General features: G+C 41.8%; 1 protein-coding gene across 2 annotated transcripts in view; it reads right to left on the minus strand.

Moving 5' to 3' along the window:
- The window catches only part of TRPS1 (transcriptional repressor GATA binding 1), a 258,854-nt gene extending 255,388 nt beyond the window's left edge, over nucleotides 1-3,466 (minus strand). For both annotated transcript variants that reach the window (XM_043601624.1, XM_043601623.1), the window contains exon 1: nucleotides 2,934-3,466. The gene's annotated coding sequence lies outside the window, so the exon portion shown is untranslated. The remainder of the gene's footprint in view (nucleotides 1-2,933) is intronic.
- Between the last annotated feature and the right edge of the window lie 5,954 nt (nucleotides 3,467-9,420).

A 9,420-nucleotide genomic window follows, 5' to 3' on the forward strand; every position in this document is an offset into this window, starting at 1 on the left:
CCTCTTTTCAAGTAAAAATTTTATTAACTCGTTTAGAATATTAATCATCAGAATGCTGAGCTCTAAAATCAACTCAGACCTCACAACTGCTATGACATTCTTCTCTTTACTTTTAATGTTACCTTTCACAGACAAAGGACAACATCTAAATAGCAGCAGACCCTTACAGCGTGTAGAATTCAAAGGAGTGACAAACTTTTTTGTAAGGAACTTGCGATGTTCCACCATTTATTTGGAGAGTGTCAGACTCGGTTGTTATGTGTGGGAAAAGTATTCTACACACAATATATCCTAACATATAAGACATATATTGGGAAGCTGTAAACATCAACTCACTCATGGTAAACAATACTCCACCAACAGTGCATCAATGAAGCTGCGGAATGCCTCGCATTTAGAGAAATCAAGTCATAATGGGGCATTAAAACTTTATCCCCCCGTCAGGAGTTTTATTTTCAGGTTGTTCATATTAAAAAATAATCATCAAACTTTACCACGTTTGTGGCCCGGTATATTTAACTCAATCTAGAGATGTTTTCATCCAGGGGTATAGCTTTAAAAGGAAGTTATGAAATCTGAGGAGAGATAAGCTCTAAGAACAATATGTTTGACTTGTTAAGATTAAGCATGTCATTAATAAACTTTCACTTAAAGGTAAAAAAAAAAAAATCTTCCAAACGTTGGTATCATTTCCAGACTGTCCTGTCAGCATCACAACTTACAGGAAACGCTTCATCTTCCCATACAAACCCTGTATTTATTCACAGCCCTGGCATACTTGGGGAAAGCAAAAAAAAAAAAAAAAAAAAAAAAGCCCACACCATTTTAGAGCTACTTTGCTTTTTTACATTAAGCGGTGGAATATCTGAGAAAGCGTTCTAAGCAAATGAGCAGCATGTAAGAAACTTCACAGCAGTGAGCTCAGAAACTTTCATTCTCATTTTGTCCACGTCAAGAACTGGCCGCCCGCATTACTTTCCTTTGCTGCCCCTTGCATTTTTAACTCTGGCAGCCTTTTCTAAATGATCAACTTTTCCTAAAACCAGCAGGAAAGTAACACGATGCCAGCAAGATCCATAGGTTTTAACTTAAGAGCTGGTGGGCTTTGAAGTAGTGGTTAGAAGGTTCCTATTTTATTTTTGCTTTGAACAATCATATTTTAGCCAACAACCAGGCCTAGAATTATCATTTCTTTGTAATTTTGTCTCCGGCCCTATCTGTATGTTCTCTTTGTACTTATTTTTCCTCTTGGACCCTTCCCTCTTCACCTGGTGCATTTACAAAAGTTCAATGAATCTACAAAAGTTCAATGAATCGGCCCAACTTCTCTGCGATTTAACTTCTCCGCTAAGCTTCTCACTTCACTTACCTCACTTAAAACTCTAGCCGTGATTTTCCAAAATAGAATAAGGATGAACATTCTATCATAATTTTGATTCATCAATTAAGATCCATCGCTCTTACTCAAAAACTTTCATAGTATCAACTGTGAGGCCTAAAAAGATATGAGGAAGTAAAGCAAGACCTAAAATTTAATCAGCCCAAGATTCCCTCTGAAACCCACCAGTCCTACTCGCCTTCTAACTTAAATTGCTTTAGAGTCTTCGGACCATAAAACAGTTACTGACCTCCCTGGGGAAAGGGGGAAACACCACCATCTCACACAGGTACTAACAAAAAAGCCTTCCCAGCCACAAAAACAGCTTTGCACTTCAAACAGCTCCCACCTCCGCCTCACCCTCAAATTATTCATGGGGTCCTATAATCCTGGAGTTATTTGAAGGGACAGCGGTGTTTGCCTTGGCCTTTCAAAGATGCGTTTCTCTGGAACCCAAACAGGAACTAGACAGAAGGCGAAGCGCCCGTCCCCTGGATGTCCCACCGCTGTCAGGCACTTAATCACCGTCCAGTGTCCGCTGACCCGCGACACATGGCGCATCATCCGCACCGCAGAGGAAGTCTGCCCCTTCCTCAGCCCCTACGGAAACGCCTGGGCTGAAAGGCCCTGCCACATGGCACCGACAGGGCACAGACCCCTCAGCCGAGCTTCCCTGAGCCGCGCAAGGCGGGTGCACCAGGGGATGCGACACCCTCCTTCTCCAGCCCAGCTGGGCCTTTAAGGCAAAAAGTTTGAAGCCTGGCTTTGCAAACTCTTCAAAGCCAACGCCAGTCCTGTGCTGTTTTCCCACTTTGGGGACCCCACGAAGGCCCCTCTCTGAGACCCTCCCGACCCTCCCAAGTTCGCCCAACTTACTACTCTGCATGCTGGTGCCTAGTCTGCTCCCAGCTTGTCAGGAGCCCCAGAAAACTTGCAGCGGCGGCGGCGGCGGCGGCGGCGGCGGCGGCGGCCCCTCGGGTCCAACCACCTCCAGCTCCTCCGCTGCGCCCGGTAGGAGAGAATTAAAATCAGCCAGAAAGAGACAGCGAGGGGGAGTGGGACTGCGAGGGGGGAGGGGGCACCGGCCTGAAACTTCTTTTTTTGGCAAATGGGGATTTGTTTTTCCTCCTCCCTGGCGGCTGAACTTGACCCTCCTGACTCCAAGGGCTACTGCAGTTTGAAGTCGCTCGTTTCTAAGACTCAGTTGTCTCAGACCCACCAAAAGGAGAAGAGCAAGGGGGGGAAAGAGAGCAGAAGAGAAGAAAGAAAGAAAGAAATCACACGCGCAAAAAGGAAGAAAGAAAATGCATGTGAAACCCGAGAAGCCTGCGCTTGGCTTTCTGCACACTCTCCCTCTGCTTTTTTTTTTTTTTTTTTTTTTTTTTCAAAGAAAGTCACTTTTAATTCCCAGGGCTCCCCGCTCGCGATCGCCCACATTTTGCGCACACACGCGCGGACGCAGCACTCGCGTCGCGGCGCCCCGGGCCCGGCCGAGGGGCGCCCGCGCCCCCCGCCGCCCCCCGCCGCCCCGCGGCCCGCCCGGGCCCCTCCTTACCTGTTGATTAATCGTCAAGAACACCCTCGGCAGCCCGAAAGATGGTGGCGCGGCGGCCAGAGCCATGAACCGTCTTCTGTTGTTTGCAGAGTTGATCTTGGATTATTGGGGGGGAGGGGGGGGAGAAAAAGGTCTTTCCTGCCTCCCCCCCTTTCCCTTCCCTCCCCCCCTTTATAAAAAAAAAGAGAGAGAGAGAAAGAGGGAGAGAGAGAAAGAGAAAGGAAATAGAGCAAGGATGTGCCCGGTGCCGGGTGGGAGAGGGGAGGGGGTGTTGTTTTTTGTTTAAAAAAAAAAAAAATAGGAAGGCGAGAGAGCGATCGAGAGGGCGCGGGGTCTGGAGAAACGAGCAGCACCAAAAAGAGGACGCTTGAGATTGCAGTGAGATCGGGTCTTTATCAGAAATGTTATCGCTTGTCAGGACCTCAGTCTCCGCGCATTACGTCAGTTTCAAGACACCAACACTATTAATATCAAAGGAGCCTTCGCGGAGGAAAGCGCCACCCCAGACCGAGCTCCCTTAAAGAGACAGCGCGCGTCCCCGCGCCGCCGCCGCCGCCGCCGCCGCCGCCGCCGCCGCCCCCGCCCCGCCCGGCTCCGAGCACCCGCCGCCGCCGCCGCCGCCCGCCGGGACCGGCCCCGGCCGCGGCGAGCCGGCTGCGCGAGAACTTCGCCCGAGTCGGAGCGCCGCAAATGAGAGCTGCGCGGTGCCGGGACCCGGCTACCTTCCCGCCCCGCCTCTCCCCCCTCCTCCTCCCCCACCCCCATGTGTGAACGTGCGGGCTGGAAACCGAGGAAAAAACCGAAAGCTTTAGGAATAATGTGATAAAGACGAGGACCTACCTTGGGGGGGGGGGGGCAGGTGGGGGCCAGTGCGTGGCGGCCAAACCGATGGTACCAGAACACCCGGAGATGCTATCATGAACAATCAAAAGAACTCTAAAAGTGCTTTTACCTTTTCGGATGTTACTTTCCCTTCTCCCTCCCAATTAAACGACGCAGAATTGTGTGTGTGTGTGTGTGTGTGTGTGTGTGTGTGTGTGTGTTCGCGGCCCTTCCCCCGCCCCTTTTCTAGGACTGGAAGAAGTCTTAGGACACCTAGTCGGTGGTCAGTGTTTCCCATGCATTTGATGGCGAGAGGGCTGAGGAGAACAACTTGAACTCTATCCTGAGTTGGAGAAGTGCGGACTGAGGTTGCTATGGTTTTCTGAGCTGGGGAGAGGCTAGCAAGCTCAATAGGTGCTTAAAGGGGGTACTACAAAATAGATAAAATGGGAACATTATTCAAATGCTGCAAGATTAATACCTGCTGATCTTTGGGGGTTTAGTAGCAGATAAGGAACTCTGAATTAAAGCATGACATTCTTTTTACTACTTCACATCTCCAAATACTCTCATTGTTAAGTGAAATTCCCTCCACACGAAGTTACTGAATTGAGCGGGTTTTTTTTTTCCTTCTTTTTTCCTTTTTTAACTTCTAAAGATCAACAATGCATAAAAGAGTACCATGACAGGATTCAAAGTATAGTAGGTGTTAAAAACTAAGTAAACATTTCTTGGGCGTTTGGACTTCATTTTCTTCAGTTGGGTGACTTTAAGTGGCATGTTTTTCCTCTAGTGAAAGTCAGTTTAAGCTAATTTTGTGCTAAAAGAAGAAGCATCCTTCCTTCTCCAAACTACAAAATGATTAAAATTAGAACTTTAGAGGTACAATCATGAATCTGTGAAATGAAGATGAAGTAATTTCCTCCAAAATATTTTCCCCTAAATGATTCTTGCATCTCTTAAAAGATGAAAATATATTTTAGAAACATCAGAAGTGAAAAAGCCAATCATAAAAAAAAATTAAACACTTAAGCATGTGCTTTTAGAAACTTCTTTTTCTGTAGTCTTCATTTCTACTTAATATACCTACTCAGGCAAATACGTGATTCCTTTTTGTAGCACTTTTCTTCCAGAAAAAAATTCGGTAGTGTGTCCCATACACTCTCTATGAGTACAAAAGCAATAATTCTTTTGCAATAGAGAAACTAGTCAGGTAAAAGAGTAGTCAAAATACAATTTCACAATGAGGCAAACTATATATTCCCTCAAGGAGTAAGAAGACAATGAGCCTCAGATGCGGAGTTATTCATATGTTATCATCAATTTAAATTAATTTGGGAACAGAGTTAGATTTATGTATAGTCCTGCTTCCAGGGAAAATTAATATCAAAATCTTGAGTAAATCTCATAGTCAGCTACTAATGACCACCTGCATATTTCCACACTAGAGTCATTTAATACTGTCCACCACCAATTTCCACTGTAAAAAATATTCATATATTAAATATAGACCCTTATTTTCTTTTTTAAGTCATAAATTAGCTTACCAAGTTTTATGGAAATATGCACAGCACAGCGAGAGGCATTTTTATTCAGGGAGAAAAAAAGGATCTGAGTGAAACATTCTTTAGCCATGACTAACTAAAAATATGAGATCAAATAAATTTTGAAATAGGCATCTCAATAGTAGAACCGTTTGTACTTAAAGGGTTAATACCACCTAAGACTGCTGGAGCTGGTATCTAACTGATAAAATCTGAGGCGGTGGCATCATAGCAGCAAAGTTAAACAGTACAATATATCACAAGGATTATCCCCTAATCTCCTTTTGCTCCCCAAGATTTAAAGGGCATTTTAAAGGGGGAAGTAATCTTCCTCTCCGTCACCCTCAAATCTAAGGCAATCGTTAAGAGTGTAAATTTACTCACATGAAACAATCATTGATTAAATTGGTTCAAAAAAATTAAATTACATGCCTTTGCAAGCACAAAACCCTTGAGATGGCTGGTGTTTTTCCACCTGTAATAATACAACATTTGACCATTAAGTGTACCCAAAATTATATATTACATAAAAAGTTAAAGCCAATGGTCTGAGGGTGAATTATGTCCTTTAATTGAAAGGATAAAGTTACCCTTCAGGTACTGAAGCCAACAAATTCATGGTCACTTAAAAATCTAATGAATGAAGTTTCACGGACTCAATTCTGCTGAAGCTTGCCTGAGACATGAAGAATCTCTTCATGTTACTTTTTGTATTTCAAGTTAGAGTATAGCAGATCAAAATGCTGTCTGTATCAATCCATTTACATTAACCACAAAAGATCTGTAGAGAACTTAATAAAAGCACATCTATTTTTGTGAACTTTTTCAAGCAAATTACTTATTTATTTATGAAATAATTTATGAAGAAAATTTTTACCTCATGCTTTAGATACATTACATATGCTCTTGATTGACACAATATGTTTAAGCTCAAAGGCCCTCGTAGCATTTTTTTAATTCTAGTAGGAATATTTCAAAACAACCAACTAATACATGAGATCATAATTGTTTGACAGTTGTTTTTAATATATAAAATAAGTTATGTATATTGTTTTTCTTCAAATGTTTGTTGATTTGTTTTTATAGTCCTGACATTTGCATGGCACAAACTGAATTAGGGGAAATATTAAAGATTTATTTACATTTATTATCTTCTGCTGTCAAACATATGCAAAGCTCTTAAAACTATTCTCTTCTTTTGCTTTTATTTGCAATGTGTTTCTCAACAATGGAGCCTGGATGTGAATATAACAACCTGTGCCTTTATACAATACATCAGAAAATAAAGAAGAAATTAAGAGAAATTTTAAAAAGCAAACAAAAGAAATAACTTCCAACTAAAATAACTTCTTTATAATCTTTCATAAGTCTTTGATTCTGGAATATTCTCTTATGGCTGGACCACTGATGAAACAGTGCCTTGAGCTGTAGTAGGGCTTACTGTTTATTAAAATTACATAATGCACTTTTTCTGTTTTACTATTTAAACGTCCTTTTCTCCCCTTTTCTTGTAGTTTATTCAGCAGAGATACAAAGAGGGATTAATAGTTAAGCACAAGTGTGCTTGTTTTACATTTTCAACCTTTTAGCACATAACTTTAACTTACAGTTCCAGTGCCTGTAATCACAATGATTTTACCTGATGGAACACGTATTTCAGAAATGTAATCCAACTGTTTACCCTAGCACGTCATAAATTGCTATCCCTTTCAGAAACCTCAAAGATTGACAACTGTTGGTCCTAAATGCCTACTGCTATAACACATACTATCGAGAAAATATTTATGTATTATTTGCTCTCAAATTAGGACTAAGTCATGTAAAATGGAAGACCATTTTGCCTTCCAGAATATCAAAAGCAATTGTTGAAGTAGTCTGCCTTCCTTGTCCTGGCACCTAAAGGAACAGAGCATAGCAAAGATGAAGTTGCCTCAGTCTATTCCTTCTCCCAATCACACACCACTCGAGCGTAAAAGAAAAAAAAAAGACTGTTCTGCACAAATTATGATCATTTTCCAAACTACCTACTGCTGAACACCTCTGGGTGAATTTATTAAAGATAAATTCAGCTTTAAATAGCCTGTATCTGGTATTCAGATTCACACTTACACTTGCCAAACCTCCCCCCTGCAATATCAGGCAACTGCCTAGTTAAACAGATGGGCCTGCAGCCCACCCTAAAAGCCAACAAACATAGGCTTTATTTAATTAAAAGAGGAAACAAATTTCCGAGGTGTAGACACACACAGGCATGCACACACACATGCACGCACACACACACACACAACATCTCTGCCAAAGGTGCCCCAGAATAATAGTAAGAACTCCTGCTTTTTCAATAGGTTTTATGAATATCCAAACATACACTATCCATTGGATTGAAAGTGTAATGAAATCGATCACTCAGAGCTGTGTGTTCTAACCAAACCACCATGGGAAATAGCAGGACTCACTCCATTCTCTTAAGTAACAGACAGAATTTTCATCTGAATTAACCCAGATCCACCATGTGCCTCTGAAGAGTGGGTATTTTCCTAATGTTCTTCATATTTTTACCCTCTGCTCTATTATCTTCCCTTGCTGTACTCTCTCATCCCATCCACTCTCCAAACTATGCAATTAACTCTCAAGTTGTATATAACAAAGCCCAACACTCAATTTTGCCTACTTGTCACACTGAAATATTCCACCAGAAATTCAAATGTGTGAATTTGAATGATATGATATATGTCTAATACCATAATTTAGGAAGAAGAGGCTATAAAGACAAACAACATGGAAGGAGGAAGGAAATAGACAAACCCTATCTCTGTTAAAGGTATGAGTCATCCAGACCAGAAACCTCAGACATTTGACATCTTTGGTAATACCCTCTCCCACAGGCCCCACATCCAATCAGTTACCAAGTCTTCCTATTGTTTATTTTCTAAAGGCTTTTGTAACTCCTACTGACTTTCTTTCCATCCACGTGGACCCTTCCCAAATTAAAAAGTTCTCTCTTCCAATACATCCCATTGAGCTTCCCCTCCTCACTCTCTCTCCCCTCTTCATTATTCTAAGGAGCTACCAGATCAGATCATCAAACTTCTGCATTTTCCATTCCTCAGGACAAAAATCCCATGACTCCCAACTAACAAAAGAACAGCACCAAAGTGCTATAGGCCATTCAAGTCTTCCTATCATCTAGTCCCAAACACTTTCTGGTCTCATTCTTCACTCTATTCTTCCACACAGGCCCATCTCCTGACCCACCAAGAGAGACATTCCCACATCTGTCTGACACTTCAGAACGTTTTTTTGTTTGTTTGTTTGTTCTAATACTTACTGGCACCTTGCACTTGGAAGGCCTTGAAGGGCCTTTCATACCAACTCTCCAGGCAAAATACCGTCCCTTCTAAGATCACACTCAGATTCTGCCTTTCATATGAAGCCTTCCCCAAACTCCACATCAGAATCAGCAACGTAAGAAGTAAGCTTCTATCGGTCTTACTTTCGTCTCTAGCTGGGGATTCATCATAGTGACTTGCATAATGCTGCTTGTTGACTTCGTGTCCCACCCCTACTAAACTGTAAGATTCTTGAGGGCAGAAGACCATCGAATCATAGGTATTCAGTAACATCTGTTCAGTCGAATTTGGAGATTGTAACATCTTTACATTTTACTTAGAAACACACTATTGAGCCCAAGTTTCAAACGTTCCATGTGGCCTTTTCTTCCTCTCTTTCTCTTCTTTTTTTTTCTTTAATACATATGGGCTGATGCACCATGTGCCAGTTGAAGCTTCTGGGTGGTCTTCATCTCCGCAGCATATTTTTGGCAACGTATCAGAGAAGACGTTTGTCCTCCACTGAAATATTGTCCTCATTATCATTAAGTTTGGGTTCATGATTCCATGTTGCTCTAAAAATAGTGAATTAAATGATCTTTAACTAAATCCTAGGCATTAAACTGTGGGGGTATAGAAAATGAGGTTAAAGCTGAGAAATTTTAGATGGGGAGGGATTATTTGTAGTTTTAGAAGCCATAAGAACATTAATGGTGTTTTTCTCTATATTATTTAACATTAAAATATTAAATCATTTTAGCTTAAATCTATCGATATCTATTAATTTTGCAGATG

The sequence above is a fragment of the Prionailurus bengalensis genome, chromosome F2, assembly GCF_016509475.1.
Source record: "Prionailurus bengalensis isolate Pbe53 chromosome F2, Fcat_Pben_1.1_paternal_pri, whole genome shotgun sequence".
NCBI classification, from domain to species: Eukaryota; Metazoa; Chordata; class Mammalia; order Carnivora; family Felidae; genus Prionailurus; species Prionailurus bengalensis.